Source organism: Perognathus longimembris, chromosome 11 (assembly GCF_023159225.1).
Source record: "Perognathus longimembris pacificus isolate PPM17 chromosome 11, ASM2315922v1, whole genome shotgun sequence".
NCBI lineage: Eukaryota > Metazoa > Chordata > Mammalia > Rodentia > Heteromyidae > Perognathus > Perognathus longimembris.
Genome location: NC_063171.1, coordinates 38,618,952 through 38,639,167, shown reverse-complemented (window position 1 = coordinate 38,639,167; position 20,216 = coordinate 38,618,952). Strand labels below are relative to the sequence as shown.

The window sequence follows — 20,216 nt, the reverse complement described above, 5'->3', positions numbered from 1 at the left end:
CCCATACCAAATACAATGTGGGAGATCTATGTGGAAGACTGACTTCCTGGTTGTCTCTCCTTTCCCTTTCCTTCCCCTCCACTCCCTGGGATGGTGAAGGACCTGACAGTGTGGTGTCCAGTAAGCCTTCTGCTTGATTCTGGTACAGCCTGGAGTTTGAGAATCATTACTCTAGAAATAAGAGCGGATATGTTCTCAACTGCATATGGGTGGGGTGGGGTGGGTGGAGGATGGGGAGTGGGGGGGGTGAATCATGCCTTAGTCCCCATAAGAAAACCAAAGATGGCTGCGTTTCCACTCTTTCCAATCTGTGCAGATGGAAGACTCAGGAATGAAAGGCTTGTATTTACAGAGCAACTTGCTAAACACAGCAGGGTCCATCCCATAACACCTGAGATGTTGACACTCTCTGCCATGATGCCCTGAAGAAAACACACAAGGACTAGGGAAGGAGCAGCAATTGCGCTGTGTTTAGTTGACCAGGAACACACACCAGCCTCTGCCAAGCCTTTGCAGTGTGAATGGCCCTTCCTTTGGAAGGAAAGAGAAACCCACTTACATTACTCCTTTTTCTAGAAAGTCTGATGTAGAACTAATCACCAAAGGCAGAAGGTGCTGGGAGAACAAAGAAAGAGGCAGAAAAAACTAGGGTTGCAAAATAATGTGTAAAGGACTTACTGACTGAAGTGTATCTCGGATGCTACCAGATCTGGGGGATTCCTGGACTCAGAGGCAAAAGGAGCTAAGGGAGGCCTCACTCTACAAGGATATACCTGGGTTTTCTCCTAGACTATGAACACAACATCTACGAGGCACAGTCCACATGCCAAGGCACGGAACAAAATGCTTGGCTGACTGAGTCCATGACTTTGTTTCTGCTATAGATTTAGAAGGCATGCCTGGGGGATGGGGAGAATATAGTCATTACAACAAAATGGCTCTTGTCAGGTCACACTGGATCCCATAATGCCTAATGCTGTTTGTCATTTTTTTTTTTTTTTTGCCAGTCCTGGGCCTTGGACTCAGGGCCTGAGCACTGTCCCTGGCTTCTTTTTGCTCATGGCTAGCACTCTACCACTTGAGCGTTTTCTATACATGTGGTGCTTGGGAATTGAACCCAGGGCTTCATGTATACGAGGCAAGCACGCTTGCCACTAGGCCATATTTCCAGCCCCTGTTTGTCATTTTTTAATGTGAACTCTAACCATGACTCCTAATAGTGATAAACTCTGTAATGATAACGATAAATAGTGAAAGCAACAGCTTGTGTTTCATGAGTTGTTTTTCTGTACTGGGCACTGCTATAAGCATTTTATTCACTCTTCATTCACTAAAATAATAAACACATCAGCTGGGTGCTGGTGGCTCACATCTGTAATCCTATCTACTCAGGAGCCTGAGATCTGAGGATTGAGGTTCATAGCCAGCTTGGGCAGGAAAGTCTGTGAGACTCTTATCTCCAACTGAATCACAGAAGAAGCCAGAAGTGGTCTTGTGGCTGAAGTGGTAGAGAGCTAGCCTAGAGCTAAAGGAAGTCAGGGACAGCACCCTGGCTCAGAGTCCAAGCATCAGGACTAGAAAAAAAAATGTCATGAGATCCTACTGTGTATTACTCAGAAGGAGCTGTGTAGAGAAGAATGCACTTGGGAGTTGGCAGACAGTAGATAAACAAAACAGCAAACCTATGAAACATGAGGCCAATCAAGCAAAGTCTCATGAAGGAAGTAAAGGCAGGGTGAAGGGAAAGGGAGGAGAACGTGGGGCCATATGTGGGTGTGAGCTGTGGAAGCAAGGTGTTAGGTGGAATGGTGAGAGCTGCTACTCTCAGGGTTCACCTCTGAACAGACAATTGATTGCAGCTCGGGATGGAGCTTGTAAGACTTAGGGAAAGGGCATAGGTCCTGAGGCACCCATTAATCATGGTTGCAAAAGAGCTCTCCCCATCCTACTTAAAAGTTTATATTCTTTGTGGTACCTGGCCCGTGAACTTTGACAAATACAATACCACATTCAGAGCAACACTCCCACGCAAGCATTCCCTGCATCCCCTTGACCGTGAACCTCCTCTCCCACCCATCTCTGATGGCCACTGATGTGTTTAACTTGTCCTTAGGTTTTGCCTTTAGAATGTCTTAGAGGTCAGGTGCCAGTGGCTCATGCCTGTAATCCTAGTTACCCAAAATAGAAAATAGAGGATCATGGATTGAAGCCAACCTGGGCAAGAAAGGCTGTAAGACTCTTATCTCTAGTTAACTACCAAAAAGCTGGAAGTAGAGATATGGCTCAAGTGGTAGAGCCCCAGCCATAAGAGAAAAAGCTAAGGGACAGAGACTAAGCCCCAAGCTCAAACCAGCAGTAGCAACACACTATACTATATTACACTACACTACACAGACACACACAGACATATATAGACACACAGACACACAGAACCCCCCCCCCCCCGAATGTCCTAGAAATGGAATCATACTGTTTTTTAAAATTTGAGCATGGTTTCTTTGTTGTTGTTTTTTCTTGTTGTTGTTGTTGTTTGTTTTTTTGCCAGTCCTGGGCCTTCAACTCAGGGTCTGAGCACTGTCCCTGACTTTTTTGCTCAAGGCAAGCACTCTGCCACTTGAGCCACAGCGCCACTTCTGGCCATTTTCTATATATGTGGTACTGAGGAATCGAACCCAGGGCTTCATGTATACAAGTCAAGCACTCTACCACTAGGCCATATTCCCAGCCTGAGAATGGTTTCTTTAAGGTATCATACTACATGTGAATCATTCATGTTGCTGCTTGCTATCAGGAGTTTGTTCTTTGTTGAGTTACTGACTAAAATTCTACTGTGAGGAATTAGTTTAGTCATTTCCCAGTTTAGAGATACTTAGGTTGCTTCTAATTTGAGATGATTACGAACAGAATTGATAAAAATATCAATGTACAGGTTTTCTACAAGTCTAGGTTTTCATTTCACTTGGGTAATACCTGGAGTGGAATTGCTGGGTTGGATTAAGTGTACACTTTAAAGGAAACTGCCAAATAGTCACCCTTTTTTTTTTAAACAGGGGTACTGTTTGAGTGTAGGAACCAACAGAAGGTAGAAGAAGAGGGTGATGGGGAATGGATACGATGGCAGCACGTCATACACATGTGTGAAAGTAGAACAGAAAAACCAACTAAAAGCTGCTCTAAGAGGAAGGAAAAGAAAGGATGAAATACAGTAATAGGAGGGTAAATTGATCAAAGTATACAGTATGCATGTCTGGAAATACCATGGTAAAATTCCTTTGTATAGTTAGTATATGCTAATAAGAAAAATAAACAACTTTAAACATTTTAGTGCACTTTTGGTCTCTTGCTCTGTGTAATTCTAGGCAGATCATGTCTGGATGTGTCCATAATGCCAGCACCTACTGCTGGCAAAACACTGGTCTCCAGCTGCCACCTTCCTGTGTTCTTGTGAATTCCCCATACAAAGCTAGGCAGTTCTCCCGGACATCCATTTTCCTGAACCGGCAACAGCCTGGGGCCCTAGTGGCATCTAGTGGTCATTAGCTAGAACTTCAGCTTTGTGAGTTTCTTCTGATGCATCACCATACTAATACTATAGGAATACGCGTGTGTAAAGGGATACACATCATGTAAAAATTAAAACAGTAGAGACGTACAATAACAGCAAATTTATTCCTTGTTTCACTCCTGTGTTAACATGTTTTGTTTTCAATTACCTGATCATTAACACCCAAATATAAATAAAGTGACAATATGTATAAATTCATAATCTACCTGCTTTTGGTAATCTTATGAATGCAACTGTAGGAAAGACAAAGAATGCAGGACTTTCTTTTTTGGCCAGTTCTGGGCCTTGGGCTTAGGGCCTGAGCACTGTCCTTGGCTTCTTTTTGCTCAAGGCTAGCACTCTGCCACTTGAGCCACAGTGCCATTTCTGGCTGTTTTCTATATATGTGGTGCTGGGGTGAAAAACCCAGGGCTTCATGTATACGAGGCAAGCACTCTTGCCACTAGGCCATATTCCCAGCCCCAGCACTTTCTCTCTGTCTGTCCTCTTGTTGATTTCTTTTATGTTTTGTGCCAGTACTGGAGCTTGAACTCAGGGCCTGGGCACTGTCCCTGAGCTTCTTTGTGGTCAAGGCTAGTGTTACACCACTTGAGCCACAGCGCCACTTCCTGGTTTTGAGTGGTTAATTGGAGATAAGAGTCTCACAGGGACTTCTCTGCCCAGGCTGGCTTGGAATTTCCATCCTCAGATCTCAGCCTCCTGAGTAGCTAATATTACAAGTGTGAGCCACCAGTGCCGGCTACTTCCTGATTTTGATCTGCAATATCACTAAGTTTTTCTAGTGATTAAATTTATGCTTAAAAGTAATATACATAATATTTCTTTTTATTAACATTGTTAGACAAGAATCTATTGATTCCCTAATACGCATAAAATAAGAACATTATTGCACGTAGACTTCCCTCCATTTCCTGCCTCCAGATTTGTCAGCCATATTTTTACTTCAGCCTGTAGCTATTTTATGGTAATTAAGTATTCTGTGCTTGTGGTTGATCCTAAAAACAGCAAACCTTAAACAGTATTTAGGGCGTTATGGTTATGTAAACACAATTTGCTGTAGAACCAAGTACTATGATTAGGCTCATGGAAAAAGAAATAAAATACGATATAATTAATCCTTAGGCACTCAAAGGAGAATGGTCTGTAAATGAAGGTCTCTTTTCTCTCCTGCATCAATTATCCACTATTACCTCACAGTTTAGTTTCCATCAAATATGAACCAACATTTTCTTAGACTGTCATGGTTCCCTCCCCACCCCCAGGGTTTCTAATTGCTATTCTACTTTCCATTGAAGCTGCTATTGAAGACTCATATATCTTCATCTCTCCATTTAGAAATGATTAAGTTGCTTAGAATTTGTGTTTTGAGTCTTCTTTATGGTTTCTGCATTGGAAGTGACTTGCTTACTAAGCAGCCTTTAACGAGCCTCCTGACTTTCCACGTGGCTCTCAGCTTTGACTTGTTCCCATCGTACACCCAAGTCCCATGTTTTCATGAGTCTAATGTCATTTTCCCTTTCAGATTTTTTTTAACTTTCTTGCTAAAGTTTAGATTTTCTATAGCACATACTCTGTTGCTATAGCTTTGCAGTTACATATAGCATTGGCCTTTCAAGTTTGAGAGCACTGGTCTTTATTAATAGTCTGTGGTCTTGGGCATTTTGTGTCCCTTTATTGGACGATTGTGGTGATCTCAGCATCATGGCATTGTCATCTCTCACATGGGCAAAATGCAGCTCCTTTGTGTGTTACTTCAGGATAGGATGAGATTATGCATGTAGAACTGTGAGGCACAATGACCAATAAGTGATAAAAATGCTATTTTGTGGAATGAGGGAGAGCGAAGAGTAAACTGGTGAGCTCACCTGACCCACAGAATTGGCGGCTAAAACATGTTTCTGGAGTGGTCACGAGGACCTGCTCTGCCACTGAGCATTCACTTGGTGGGCTTATGCCAACTCATGCCGGTGACCAACAGGTCTGTCTCCAGACCTTTCTTCTAAACCTAGACTTACAGAGCTGGCCGCATCCAATGCACATTTTAAATGTAACTTGTTTGGAAGAAAACTGTTGGTCTTTTCCCATAAATTTATGCCATTCATACTGTTTACCATCTCAGGATGGAGTTGCCATCTGCTTAGCTGCTCAGGTCAAATATTCTGAGATCCTATGGACTCTTTTCTTTCTCTTGTACGTGGCATCTAATCCATCAGTAAATTAGTAATCTTCACAATGTGTACCTCCCCACTTCTGACCACTACCATCTTTACCTTTGTCTGAACCATCATCATCTCTCGCCTGAATTTTGTGCTGGTAGTTGAACTGGTATTCCTGCCTCTGTCTTGTTCCCTGTTGTTTGTCCTCACATTTGTCGGGTATGATGCTACTTTGTGTCTTGTTCCCCTTTCTCTGCTGCCCATTGGTTACCCAAAGGGCCACAGAATCTCCATACCTCTTATCAAGTCACCTTCTCCATGAGGGTTTCCTTGAGTACTATATTTATAACTGCAGTGTTCTATGAGTACGCTGGATCCTCTTATTCCTCTCTTTCATGGCACATACCAACTTCTATATTACTTCTTATTTATCATGTGTATTGTTGTTGCCAGTTTCCCCCCCTAGAATGTTGTATCCTTTGGGGCAAGAGTTTATTTCTTTAATCTGTCTTGTTGCCAGGAACCAGTGGCTCATGACTATAAACATAGCTACTCAGGAAGCTGAGATCTGAGGATTGTGGTTTGAAGCCAAGCCCAGGCAGGAAAGTCCATGAGACTCTTTATCTCTAATTAACAAGCAAAATACTGGAAATGGAGCTGAAGCCCAAGTGGTAGAGCACCAGCCTTGAGTGATAAAGATAAGGGAGAACACCTAGGTCCTGAGTTCAAGCCTCGTATATCAAGTATGCGCGTGCACACACACACACACCCCTTTTGATTTGTTCACCAATGAGTTCAAAGTGCCTGAATCAGCTGTAGACAATGAATTTATATCCAGTGATCAAACATGTGAGTGGCAGTGAAGGGAGTGGGGTTCTGCTGCATTATATTGATCCCCAGGTGTTTGAAAGCAACTCTTAGAGATGATAGCTTGTTTCATAAGTCTAGGGAGCAGAGTCTGTCTAAGGGAAACAAGGAAGGGAGGTAGCATTTGGAGGGCAAGAGGGATGCTAAGAAGCTGGAGGATTTCCTACTCAGCATGCACTGAACCAGCAGATTCCTTCCAGCTCTTACCTGGGACTGCAAGCCTTGAGCGTTGCAGTTTCCCAGCCCTGGAGCTATTCCAGAAGGACTGGGTGACATCTCAGCAGGGATGTGGTGGAGAGAGTCCAGCATGAGAACGTGCAAAGATTGGATGGCCTTCAAGATCTCCTGTAACAATAAGCCTTGGGAACTAGATAACTGGCCATCCTCATCACAGTCTCGGAATTCCTGGCCCTCTTGGGTAGTGTGTACCTGGCCTCAGCACACCTGTCACTCTATAATTTAGAGGTACAGAACCTCTTTCCTTCTCCCACCCCCAGTAGTTATCCTATTTTTGATGAGGCCAGGTAACAGTGACCTTAACTAAGAGAGAGCACCCCAGGAAGATGGAAGGAAGATGCGTGAAAGGTACATGTTCTAGGCTGTATCTTTTGACCTCTTTTTCCAACTCTCTTCCTCATTCACCAAGGGTCATAGGGTCAACTTTGGGCTAGAATTTTCCACTGGGCTTGTACAGTGGCTCTGTAAACAGAGGTTTTTCAAACTCACACACAAGCTATGACTGAGGACAATGAAGCAGAGATGGCCAAGAGAGACTGAGGGCTGTATATGGAGGAGACAGCCCTGAGGAAGCCCATGAACACATGCACCCCTAGCTGTTTTCATCCCTTAATCTCTTAATCTCTTCAACTGCCTGGTGCCAGGAGATCTAGAGCCGTAGGGTATGCCAGGCTCTCACCCAAAGAATTGCTATTTACTTAAACTATCTCAGGAACACATTTTTTTTCTCTGTCAACAAGAGCCCCAGGAGGGTGTTTCTAGGGAAATCACCCCTTTGATTTTATTTCTCTGGAAAATGATCAAATAATACCCAAATCATGGAAATCTATCTTTGGGATACGAATACATCTATTCCCACACCTCTTCTCTATTCATCCTATTCCTCTCACATTAAAATGGATGCCAGATTATAGTCTTTCATTCTCTTCTGAATTATCTTTTTGGGCAACTCAACAGTTGTTTCACTATAATGAGAAGGGAGGGACCAATAAAGGCAAATGGAAACCAACACCAGTTTTTCATTGAGCACAGGTACATGACCGCCTGCTTCCATGAACATCTGCCCTTGTTTACAAAGATTATCTCCTTCCCAATGCAATCCAGTCCAGCAGCTGTTACTACTTTTCTTGCCCACCGGATCAGATAACCAGAGCTTAGAGAAACTAAATAGTGAATGGTAGTGGACTCAGTAGGAGCCAAGTGCCCTAACTCCAAGCTGCTGCTCTACTGTTCACAAATGCCTCTGTTCAAAAGAGGCCCATGAAACCCCCCAAGAACATTTGCTCAAGTAATTAAGAGCACAAACATTGGTGCTGGACAATTCTAGTTTCTACTTACTAGTTAGTGTATGGTCTTGGGTTAAACTAATTTCTTTTGTTTTTGGTGATGGGAGTGGTGGTCATGGGGTTTGAACTCAGGGCCTGGGCACTGTCCCTGAGCTTTTCTGCTCACAAACCTAGTGCTAGTGCTCTACCATTTTGAGCCACAGCTCTACCTCCAGTTTTCTGGTAGTTAATTGAAGATAAGACTCTCATAGACCTTCCTGCCAAGGCTGGCTTTGAACCCTGATCCTTATATCTTATCCTAGCCTCCTGAGTAGCTAGGATTATAATAGGCGTGAGCCACCAGTGCCTGGCTTCTAAACTAATTTCTTTATGCTTCAGTTTCCTCATTTGTGAAGTAGGGACAATAATAGATACTCACTGCATGAGATTGTTGGGAACATGAAGATGCCTAAGACCAGCTCAGCCAGTCCATTCCATTGTGAGGGTATGTTGCCCCTTTCTTTACAGCTCTGGAGGTGACAAGGCATCCGGATTACAAGGCTTTCCTTTTGTCCATGAACCAGTCATTGTCTGTGTTTAGGATCCATGGTGGTCTTGAATCAATTATCTCTGTGGGATCACCAAGTGATGGTTTCCTAAGGGTAGCATTCCTTCTGCATTGATTATCTATTTTTTTCCTGTAAAGAAGACAATTGTCTCCTTTGTCTTATTGGAAAATAAGTATCCCATGAATTCTTCTAAAATGTAATGTATTATATCAGTTACTGGTGATCTTTGATGTATGCTCCAATTATCCTAAGTTGAACTAGTAGGTGATTTATCTTGTGATTTGGAGACTTAGCAGGACACATTCGACTGTCTGAACACTGGCACTTGGCCCACTGACTTAAACCAATCTAACCCCACCTTCTAAAATGTTTAAAACATTTATTCCTATAAAATTATGCCCATCAAGTGTAATCCTTAGTATTGCTAATGTGACTGATTGATGTCTGAATCATGGAAGATAAATGGGAAAAAGGCCTTTCTAATGTTAGCCTGATTAGAAGGAGGTCAGTCTCTTACATCTGTCTGGAGACTATGCCTTATGAGTTTAGCTTGAGTGGTAGAAATCACCCTTGCGCAGTTTATTCTGTCATTAAGCAGTAATTGTTTGGAGATAGATATATACATCCCCCTCCCCCTGGTCCCAGGAGACACCTTTCTTTCCCATGGAGGAACTTAAAAATGATGTCTTTCAATCATATTGCTACTGTCCTTTTCAGAGCTGCAATGAATGAGTAGTTTGGTGACATGTCTTCTAGACAAGATGATCAATAGATACCTTTTTTTTTTATCATGAGCTACTCTTGCTCTGTGTTGTTTTGATGTTCAATTAGACCTAAGGAAGCTGACCCTTTGGGAATATTCTCCCCTCCCCTCACCTTTATGGCAGTTGCTTTTCTGCAGTGAAATTACTTGCCTTTGCTTCACTCTCTACAAGGCTAGAGCAGTAGGCATGTACTTCCTCTGTAATTCACCTACCCTGCCTAGGTAGGCCAAGGCCCTGTGTTGGTCAGATCTTTCATCACTCTGATGAAATACCCAAGAAAATAACGTAAGTGAGGAAAGATTTATTTTGGCCCACTGTTTCAGTCCATTGTGGTGGGGAGGGCAGGGCAGAGCAGAGCAGCTCATGGCAGCCAGAGTGACAGAGGGGGGGAGGGGAATTAGGGGGAGGGATACAGAGACCCCTGCCCCCACCCCTCACACCCTGCATCGTGTGTGCAGTGGTTGAGTAGTGGTAGGCAAGGCTAGTGCACAAGACAGTGTTGGCATCACCTCTCCATTGAGATCGAACCTGCGAGGAGTGAGCATGTGTCATTCCATATCTGTATAGACAATTGAGCATGGGTATAGGTAATTCAGGGATGCCAAAGGAGCAGACCCCAAACCAGTGGTGAGCCTGGAGCCAAGTTGTGGGAGATGAGGAGTTGTGGATGAGGTGAGGGTGGAGATGGGTGGTGTCGGCTGTGGTGCTGTGGCTGTGGGCGGCATAGGGGAGGCAGCAGGGTGCACATGGGTGATTCTATTGGAAGTCCTGGGAGTCCATGGATGACGGCGGGGCATTGTAGGAGAAGAGGGAGCCGGTGTGGTGGCCATTGGGATAGTGTAGTTTGTGGGCTAGGTAGAAGTTTGGAGTGAGGGTGGTAATGTTCATGGGTAGGAGATATCAGAGGGTGGGTAGATTGGATGCCAGGCCAGGAAGCAGGTGCGATGTAGTGGGTTGTTCCTGTGTTTTTATGGGGCAGAGTAAAGGAGTGGTGAACAAGGAAGGGAAAAGAAAAGGTTGGGAGTGTGTATGTGTGTGTGTGTGTGTGTCGGGGGGGGGGCGGTGTGCGAACGCGCAGCAAATGAGGCAAGGAGCAGGACCAGCGTGTAAAAGTAAATAACTGCATGGACCGGGAATCGAACCCAGGTCTCCCGCGTGGGAGGCGAGAATTCTACCACTGAACCATCCATGCACACATAAAGGTTGGCTCCTGGTCCTGCTGCAGACGTCTTCACAGGTCGGCCAGGGCCAGTGGTCGCCTCCCTGCTCTCGGTGAGCACTGGCTGGCTTCAAGTGTGTGCCGGGATCCTGGAGGTTGCGGGGCTTGGGGCAGGCGGGAGTTACTGTCTGTGTGGTTGCGTGGGCTTGTTAGTCAGGGGTGTGCGTTGGAGGGAAAGCCCGGGCTTGAGAGTATGGGTGTTGGGGATGGGAGGCATAGGACGATGAGGGTAAGGGGTGATGGAAGGTCGAGGGCCAGCAGAGCGCTCCCTCCGGCGGAAAGAACGGAGAGGGATGGGGTGACGTGTCCATCTGAGCTGTGTGCGTGTGTGGGATTGGACTTCGGCAGTGGGCTGCAGGCCCCGTGGGGATGGGGGCGAGGGCGAGCCCCAAGATGGAAGGGTCGGGTGGCAGCATGTGGGTTGCAGGGTGTGGGAAGCGGGCAAGACAGAGAGCGCAAGGCAAGGCAAGGCAAAGCAGGTAGCTAGAAGGCGAGGTGGGTAGCAAGGAGTCCCGGGAGTGTTGGTTTGGGTGGGCGGGCCGCGGGCAGGTTTCCTGGAATGTTTGTGCCCAAAAGACAAAGCTGTCAGAAGTGGGATTCGAACCCACGCCTCCAGAGGAGACTGCGACCTAAACGCAGCGCCTTAGACCGCTCGGCCATCCTGACGATGCGGCACCCGTCGCAGCTTAGCGGCTCGCCTGGCTGGGCTCGGGCCGTGCGCCCTGGCCGGGTGCCGCGCTCCCTCGGGGTGCTCTGGGCGCGGCGTGCGGCCGGCCCGACGGGCGGATGGCAAGCAGGGTCAGCGTCGAGTCTCGGGGACTCCGGCCCGCGCGGTCCACCCCCCGAACGGCCCCGCGATCGAGCGGCGTCGCCGCGGCCATGGTTGCGCCTGGTGTGCGAGCTGGAGGCGAGCTCAAGCACCTGCTCCTGCCCGCGTCGGTGCCAGCCGCCCGTCGCGCGGGGAAGCGAGGCGACAGCGACGGCGGGCAGCTGGGCCCGTGCGGTTCCCCGGCAGGCGGGTGGGGCCGGGCTTGTGGGGAGAGTGCGGCGAGTGCTGCGGCTCCGGGTCAGAGGACGGACAGGGCAGGTGCGGGCTCCAGGCCCAGGCTGGCGCGGGGGTGGGAGGAGGGGACCAGGAAAGGCGGGCAGCGGGGCAGCGGGGCAGCGGGGCCGGGCGTGTCGGGGAGAGGGTGGTGTGTCCCAGACGCCGGGCCGCGTCGTCCTCGTTAGTATAGTGGTGAGTATCCCCGCCTGTCACGCGGGAGACCGGGGTTCGATTCCCCGACGGGGAGACTGCTCTCCTTTTTGGCCCACCGAGGTCGTCTGCTCCTGGCGGCCCTCCTGCGGACCGCGCGCAGGCACGCACGCACGCACGCACGTCTGCCCCCCTCTGCCCCAAACCCTCTTGAGCGCCCGAGCCCTCGCCTTCCACGTCTCCCTCCTCCTGGCCGTCGGCGTGGGCGTGGGCAGCCGTGTCTCCCGCGCAGTCTCGGGACAGGACTCAAGGACGAGTGGGGGAGCCGTCCCCAGGAGTGGGTGTCTGGCCTGGATCGGGACGAGGCCACACGCTGTGGCTGCCGCCGTGGCGCGGCTGCGCCCTCTCCCAGCCCTGGAGGCGTGGAGCCCCGGGCTCGGGAGCGGGCAGGCGAGGGAAGCTCGGAGGGCGCCCCGGGGGACCCGGGAGGGAGGCGAGGCTGGGCCCAGCCCGCCCCATTCCGCGTGTGCAGCCGTCAGCAGCTTCGGGCAGCGCGCAGGACGGGCCGGGAGCGGCTCTGGCTGGCGGGGCAGCGCCGCGTCCCCGCCCACAGCGCAGCGAGGCCCGGGCACGTCGCGGGAGCTGTGGCGCGCGCGCGCCAGTCCCCGGCGGCCAGTGTGCGCTGACCGAGCCGTGAGGCGTTGGTGGTATAGTGGTGAGCATAGCTGCCTTCCAAGCAGTTGACCCGGGTTCGATTCGCGGTCAACTCAACGCGGTGCATTCGCTTTTTAGTTGGCTCCGGCTGCCGTGGAGACAGTGCATGGCTGCCGTGGAGTGCGCCTGTCAGAGACCGGCAAGGACAGTAGCGATTCGGAGGTGCTGGGTCCTGCGAGCAGCGGGATAGCTTTTGCTTTTCTTGGCTCAGGCGGAGGGGGAGGTTGGGTCGGGTTGACCAGGCAAGCGGCTTGGCCGGCCAGCGTTCTTCCCCTTTTTTCTTTTCTGGCCAGCCACGCCCCCAACCCATGGGACTGGTTGGTGCCCCAGGCTTCAACGGCAGTGAGTGCTGGGTTGCAGAAGGCACATGCTATGCATTTGCTCCTGCGCTCCCTGGTGGTCTAGTGGTTAGGATTCGGCGCTCTCACCGCCGCGGCCCGGGTTCGATTCCCGGTCAGGGAATGTTTTTCTTTCTTTCCCACATGACCTGCCTTCGCTGCTCTTCCGCTTTATATCATTCCTTCATCCTCTTTTAGGACACTTCCCATGGCTACATTATTTCTCCAAGGCCCCAACTAACACCCCCGTGCACTGACCCTTCCTCCTACAGCACTGCTTGGCTGCATTTTCCCCCTGTCTGGCCCTCCACCCTGCACCCTTCAGCTTCTTCTCCCTGCCTTTCCTTCCTCCCCCTCCCCCCCATCCTGACACATCTGGCGGAGAGAGGAATGCTGACACTACGCAAACACCACCGGCCCATTCCAACACACACACACACACACACACACACACACACACACACACACACCTCTGCATACACATGATACATTTGTGGACTCACAAGTGACATCCACCTCTGAGTCAGCCTCCTGCCTTCCTTCTTGAATCTTACCGCACCTCCTCTCACCTTTCTCTAGCCTCAGACCATCCCAATCTCCAAACCCAACCCTCCAAACCACCACTCACTCACCTGCTCAATCCCCTCACAGTCACTGGCCCACCCACTGCCTGAGTCTCTCACTCTTACCCGTCCTTCCTGACTCCTTCTTTCAATCACTCCCTTTGTCCTTCATTCCCTCACTGGCTCCCTTCCTTTGTCCCTCTGTCCCTCTGTCCTTATCCCCTTCCTTCTCTACTACCCCCAAGCCGTCCCTCACCTCACTCACCCATTTGTTCACTTGCACATCCCCTTCCCCCTTACTACCCCACCCCAAGACTGAACTCACATGTTCTTCCCTCTCACTCATTTGGTCACCTGCTCACTCCAGCATCTAGCAGGACTCTCACTCTTTGATTCCCTCACCCGTCTATCTTTCCTCCTGCACATCTATCCTTGCCTTGCTCAGACTGTCACTGGTGCAACCACTCGCTCCCTCTCTCACCCCCTCACTCATCACTCAATTACTCCCTGCTTCCCTCATTCATCCCCACCCCCACCCCTGTCCATTCCTTCATGCCACATACGTTTGCCTCTTCTGCCCACTCTCTCATTCAGTCACCTGCTCTTTCCATGTTCCTTCTACTGACCCAATCATCTACTCCCTGGTCTCCAGTTCACTCACACATCTACCCAGCTGATTACACACTCATCCACTTGCTGAGCAAGTCACTTTGCACACACCTTCCTTCACCAAGCCCCCTTCACCCTCCTCTTCACCCAAACACTCTCTAGATCAGCCTCATCTACCCAGCCCCTTGCCCACTCGAAATCTGCTTAACTCCCACAGCCACCCACCGACCCTTCCACGACATCTCTCTGTCACTACCCACTCACCGCCAGCCTTCTTATTCACCCTCTCTCTCTCTCTCTCCCACACACACACACCTACTCCCACAAACTTTCACCCAGTATTTACACAGTGGCTCACAAGCCCCATCCCAATCAATCACCTGTTCACTGACTCACCAACCCATCTCCCACATCCGCACTCATCCCATCATACACTCACCTGCTCCCTCACTCAGAAACTCGTGGATCGACTCCTCCTATCCCCTCTCCATCCCTCCCTCCTTCTCTCCCTCCTTCCTTTCCTCCCTCTTCCTCCTTATTCCTCCCCCTCACTCATTGCTGTTACATTTAAGAGGGCTTCAGGAATCTTTCACAGAGCTGCTCTGGGCACACCTCCTGTGGCTACAAACACATCCTGCCAATGTCCCCCAGTTTATCCTCTGCCACCTCTAGTAGGCTACCTGGCATCAGTCACCAACCTGGTACCTCCTCCGGCCAGGCAGTTCAGGAATCCTGAACTGGGGCTTGGATCCACCTGTGGCAGTGGCTTTGATGGTCACTGGAGCTGAGCCAGTGTGGATGGAGATCTCTCCCTCCATGCAGGACAACTTCCCCCAAAGAGAGAGGCAGAAGTGTGAAGAGGCAGCAGCAGGAGCTAGGTGACTGCCAAGTAGACAAGGGGCGGCTAGCTGGAGGCAAAGGCAGGGAGCTCAGCTTGTGTGTCAGTGGGAGGAATAAGCACCTGCCCAGCTGATGCCTATAGGTGTGGTGAGTGGAGCGTGCGCTGCAGGACACTGGATGGTAATTGCCAAACCCTCACTCCTGTCTTCAAATTGCCAGAAGGGAACAGAAGAGGATGTGTTGTGTTGGACCTGGACTGGTTTCCCACCTGGTCTCCATCTCACTTCCCAGCCCAGATCCATCTTGTGCAGCCGCCTTCCAATCAAGTGCAGAGCCCAAGCGGCTTGCCACCCCAACTCCCTTTAGCGGGAAGCTGAGGCACAGCCAGGCTAGTGGGGAACCAACTGTGGTTGGGCGTGGACACAGTGCTCCTTGCCATCTGTGCCGAGGAGCCCCTGTGCGGTAGACGTGACTGCTCTGAGCCAGGGTGGTTCTCTTGGAGGGAGATGTGTCATGAGGATGAGCTCTTTTATTTATTTATTTATTTATTTATTTATTTATTTATTTATTTTTTTATTAATTGGACATAAATTTTTTTACAAGGTGTTGTGCAAAGAGGGTGCAGTTACATAGTAGGGCAGTGTGTACATTTCTTATGATATCTTACAACCTGTTTTTCTATCCCTTGTCTAGGTCAGGTTGACATATATGCAATATACAATGTATCAAGAATATATACAGTATTCACAGACTTGGTCTCTACTGTCTCTCAGTCTCCCTTTGTTAACAGTCATATATCAGGGAGATCATGCCCCTTTGTTTTCTGTGTTCTAGGCTTGTCTCACTCAACATTATTTGTTCGAGTTCCGACCATTTCCCTGCAAATAACAATATTTCACCATTCCTAATCGCTATGTAGTATTCCATTGTGTATAAGTACCATATTTTTTGGATCCATTCGTCTGTGGAGGGGCATCTGGGTTGTTTCCATATTTTAGCTATTGTGAATTGTGCCGCGATAAACATGGTAGTACAAATGCCTTTTTGATATCTTGGATTTTGCTGTTTAGGATAGATGCCTAGGAGTGGTATGGCTGGGTCATAGGGTAGGTCTATATTGAGCTTTTTGAGAAACCTCCATACTGTTCTCCAAAGTGGTTGTACTAATTTGCACTCCCACCAACAATGGAGAAGGGTGAGGATGAGCTCTTGATGGGGGAAAGTCTCTGTTCTCCTGGGTGATGAGCCTCCCACAAAGGCCAGGCAAAGGTGTGACAGCAATAAGGGTTGGAAGGACAGGAAGGGTCTGAGGTCTGGGAGGGGAAGTTGGGCGAGAGGACTGGGGGTGGGTTCACATACAGCTGGGGTTCTGCAGAAGCTCAGAGCATTTGAGCATGAGACCCCTCGCCCTGAGTGACTTGGGTGGCTTGTGTGTGGAGACTCAGCTAGCAGGGCTCTAAGGAGGTCGGAGGAGGCCTGTTCGAGGAGACTGGGTGGGGCAACAAAGGGAGAAGGAATAGTTCTCTCTCTCTCCCTCTCCCCTCTCCCCTCTCCTTTCTCTCCTCAAGTAGTAAAGGGTGAAGGAGTGGTTGTCAGGGAGAGAAGGAATAGTTATCTGTCTCCCTCTCTCTGTGTGCATGTGCGTGTGTGTAGGCAGTGGACCAAAATGTTAGAGGTACTGTACTGGCATCGAGCCCGGGTCTCCCGTGTGGCAGGCAAAAATTCTACCACTGGACCACCTTGTGAGTGTGTGTAGGCAGTGGACCAAAATGTTAAAGGTAACCCGTTGCATGGGCCGGGAATCGAACCCGGGCCTCCCGCGTGGCAGGCGAGAATTCTACCACTGAACCACCCATGCACAGACAGCTGCCGGGCCCTGCTGATGGGTTTCACAGATGTGCTCCCAGGCCGACTATGGACAGCGGTTGGCTCCCTGCCATTTGCCAGCAGCTGAGGTCTTCAAGTGCGGACAGGATCTACGATGGCACGGGGAGCCAGGCGATGGGCAAGTAGGAGGAAAGGCTGGCTCCCAGATGGTGGTTTCGTGGGGGGGAGGGGGTGGGTGGGCCTTGGGGCACCTGGTGCTGCAAGAAGGGAGTGGGGTGGGTGAGAAGTGGACTTGCTTTCACCCTCGTTATCCCTCTTGTCCCGCCCATTGGGTCCAGCGTTTGGGACGTGGGCCGTGCCCTGCCGTGCCCTGCTGTGCCCTGCCGTGCCCTGCGGAGAGCCATAGGTTCCCTCGGCCACCGCATGGTCCAAAGTGCAGATGCGCTCCCTTGACGAAGCCCGCTTGGCAGGAGCTGTCCGACGGGCAGGTCAGGGGCATCCCTTCTGGCGATGAGGGACCGCCCTGATAGGCTCCCATGGCCCAGGCCAGGCGCTTTCACCCTGCCTTGCCCCCAACTCCACTCTTCATCCCGTGGCGGGGGTCTGGCTATCACTGGGGAGCTAGCGCCTGCTCCTGCCTTGTTGTGAGATGTGTTGGCCGGTCTGCGAAGAGAAAGACCCCCTGCTGTCCTAATTCCAAGCTAATCAGTCTCCAGGGGAAGAGGAGCACAGCTTTCTAGCAAGACACAGCATCATCCTCGGCTAAGAAAACAGTGCTGAGGAAATGGAAGTGGTTGGGGGACATGGGAGGAGACACACGGGGGTCCTGAGGACTGGTGACCAGGACAGGAGGTTGCATAGGGGGGCCCCCTAGAGCCTCTGTGTGTAGAAATATGTGTCTTTTGGGCAAGTGGCTGCCCAGGCCCTCCTTCCAGAGACTGACAGAGGGTGGTGGGTGGGGGTGGAGGGAGGGAGGCTGGGGAGGAAAAGGTGGAAGGGGAAGGAGGGTGGAAGGGGAAGGAGGGGGAAAGGAGAAAGGTGGGAGAGAGAGAGAGAGAGGCGCTGCTCTCTCAGGCTCTCTCTTTCTGAATCATGTCACCTACATTCAGGGCAGATCTTTCCTCTTAGTTAATCCTCTGTGAAAGCATTCCCACACTGAAGTGTGCTTTGCTAATCCCTTAGGCATCACTCTCCAATCAAATTGATAATCTGGAAGAACCATTATCACACCCCTCTCACACCAGAAAGCTTAAAAGCCATGTGATACACCTGGAACTCAATTGCCTTATTTAAAGCAGTAACAATTGCCCTGGTTTCCAACAGACCAAAGGCTTTAATCAATCCTCCTCCTCCTCCTCCTCCTCCTCCTCCTCCTCCTCCTCCTCCTCCTCCTCCTCCTCCCCTCCTCCTGCTCCTCCTCTTCCTCCTCCCCCCCCCCTCCTCCTCCTCCTCCTCCTCCCCCTCCTCCTCCTCCTCCTCCTCCTCCTCCTCCTCCTCCTCCTCCTCCTCCTCCTCCTCCTCCTCCTCCTCCTCCTCCTCCTCCTCCTCCTCCTCCTCCTCCTCCTCCTCCTATCTTTGCTGCAGCCACATCTTTTCGGGAGAAGCTACATTCAAGGATGAAAGGGCACCTTTTCAAGACTCCTGACCTGGCCGAGGCCTTCCCCAGCCATTCCCTACTGGCTGTGGCCATGTCTGGCATCTGACAACTACACACTACAGGGCTATTATCTGGCTCAAACTCTCTGTGGCTTCAAGCCTGTTGAAGCTGCTGTCTCAGTTCTGATTCCCTAGAAAATAGTCTGCAGCAAAAGGCCATGTGCTAGCACAGGATGGATGAGTCTATTTCCAGGAAAAGAGCATGAAAGAGAAGAAGAGGGGTGAAGAAAGAAGTAGAACACATTCAAGGGGTAGGGATGTCCAAGTTGACCCCAGCTTTGTAACAAGTGGCTTGCTTGGTTTCTTAGGATGTCCACATATCAAGCTTTTGTATTTCTCAATAGTGCATTTGCACTGTTAAATTATCCACTAAATTAAATTTACTCATTAGATTTAATATCTTCTCAACCCCCTACATCTTCATGCTTCAGCCAAGTAGGGGCCCCAGGGTGGAGGTTGGTCAGGCCATACCCTCACATGTCAGGAAGAACTTGGACCATTACCTGACAACCTGATTTCACTGTTATAGGAACCATGCAAGCCATGGCTGTAGCCATTCCAGCCAGAACAGTTCAGGGCATCTGCTCAGTATCTCTTGATGGCCAGCACATGCATCCCAGCTCGATAGTGGTAGGGCAATATCCTCATCACTGGTCATAAAACACTGAAGCTTGATTCTATTGTTTGGTTTTGTTTTTTTGCTAGTTCTGGGGCTTGGACTAAGGGTCTGAGCACTGTCCCTGGCTTCTTTTTACTCAAGGCTAGCACTTTACCACTTGAGCCACAGTGCCACTTCTGATTTTTCCTATGTATGTGGTGCTGAGGAATCGAACCCAGGGCTTCATGTATATGAGGTGAGCACTTTACCACTAGGCCATGAAGCTTGGTTCTGAGAGCTCCTCTTCTAGATTCAGCAGCCCAAAGCTAATTCAGCTCCAAACCAATGACAGCTTCAGATAAATACTTGTAGACAACCATGCTACAAAGCCCCACATAGCCTGTGCCAAGTAAGCGCCACTAATATGCAGCATCATCTGCCCTGGTTGCAGCAGGAGCCTCCTTCTTGGCTGTGTATTTTTCCTTCTTGATTTCTCCTCTGGTTTCTCAAGGATGGACATTTTGTACTTGATGCTGAAATTGAAATTATGTCCCTGAAGCTTCAGGCACTTTATTGATTGACTGATTGATTGTCAGTCGTGGAGCTTGAACTCTGGGCCTGGGCACTGTCCCTGAGCTTTTCAGCTCAAGCCTAGCGCTCTACCACTTGAGGGTTACAGGCATGAGCCACTGGCACCTGGCTCCTATTTTTCTTTATTTTTAAAGAGGCAGGTTCTTTGAAATGTAGGGCAGAGGCAAATAGGAGCTTCTGTGAGACTCCCTTGATCATGGGAAAGGGAGACAGAGGGGCAGGATCATGCAGGCCCATACACTCCTTCTAAACCCACCAGGGAGTTTGGTCAAAGATCCTACCCTGAAAAGTGAGGAGGGAGTGAAGGCAGAGAAGGGCCAGGAATATGGTTCCACAGGGGCTCCCCACACATAGGGGCAATGATAGGAGTGATGGGAAGACATGCATCCCTCTCACCCCAAATGCCATCAGGGAGGCTGTAGGAAAAGGCCTTCTAGCAGGAGATCATGCAGAAAGGCTGGGAAGGGAGTGTAGAAGAGCACCCCAGACTAGGTGCAGGGTCTGGGGGGAGAAGAGTCTTGAATGCCCTAGGAAGGATTTTTATTTTAGGGCAGTAGAGCTTATAATGATCCACAGTATACCAATCAGAGTTCAAGAGAAGGTGTAACAGACATCATGCAAGTAGAACAAATCATCCATGGCT

The 20,216-nt window shown here is 49.8% G+C and overlaps 5 non-coding genes across 5 annotated transcripts; 2 read left to right on the top strand and 3 right to left on the bottom strand.

Moving 5' to 3' along the window:
* Window positions 1–10,544: 10,544 nt before the first annotated feature.
* On the bottom strand, window positions 10,545–10,615 carry Trnag-ccc. The gene has a single exon. It is a non-coding gene; the product is annotated as a tRNA-Gly (tRNA).
* A 610-nt stretch (window positions 10,616–11,225) lies between these two features.
* Trnal-uag lies at window positions 11,226–11,308 on the bottom strand. The gene has a single exon. It is a non-coding gene; the product is annotated as a tRNA-Leu (tRNA).
* Window positions 11,309–11,862: 554 nt separating this feature from the next.
* Window positions 11,863–11,934, top strand: Trnad-guc. Its single transcript has one exon. It is a non-coding gene; the product is annotated as a tRNA-Asp (tRNA).
* A 1,007-nt stretch (window positions 11,935–12,941) lies between these two features.
* Window positions 12,942–13,013, top strand: Trnae-cuc. The gene has a single exon. It is a non-coding gene; the product is annotated as a tRNA-Glu (tRNA).
* A 3,675-nt stretch (window positions 13,014–16,688) lies between these two features.
* Window positions 16,689–16,759, bottom strand: Trnag-gcc. Its single transcript has one exon. It is a non-coding gene; the product is annotated as a tRNA-Gly (tRNA).
* Between the last annotated feature and the right edge of the window lie 3,457 nt (window positions 16,760–20,216).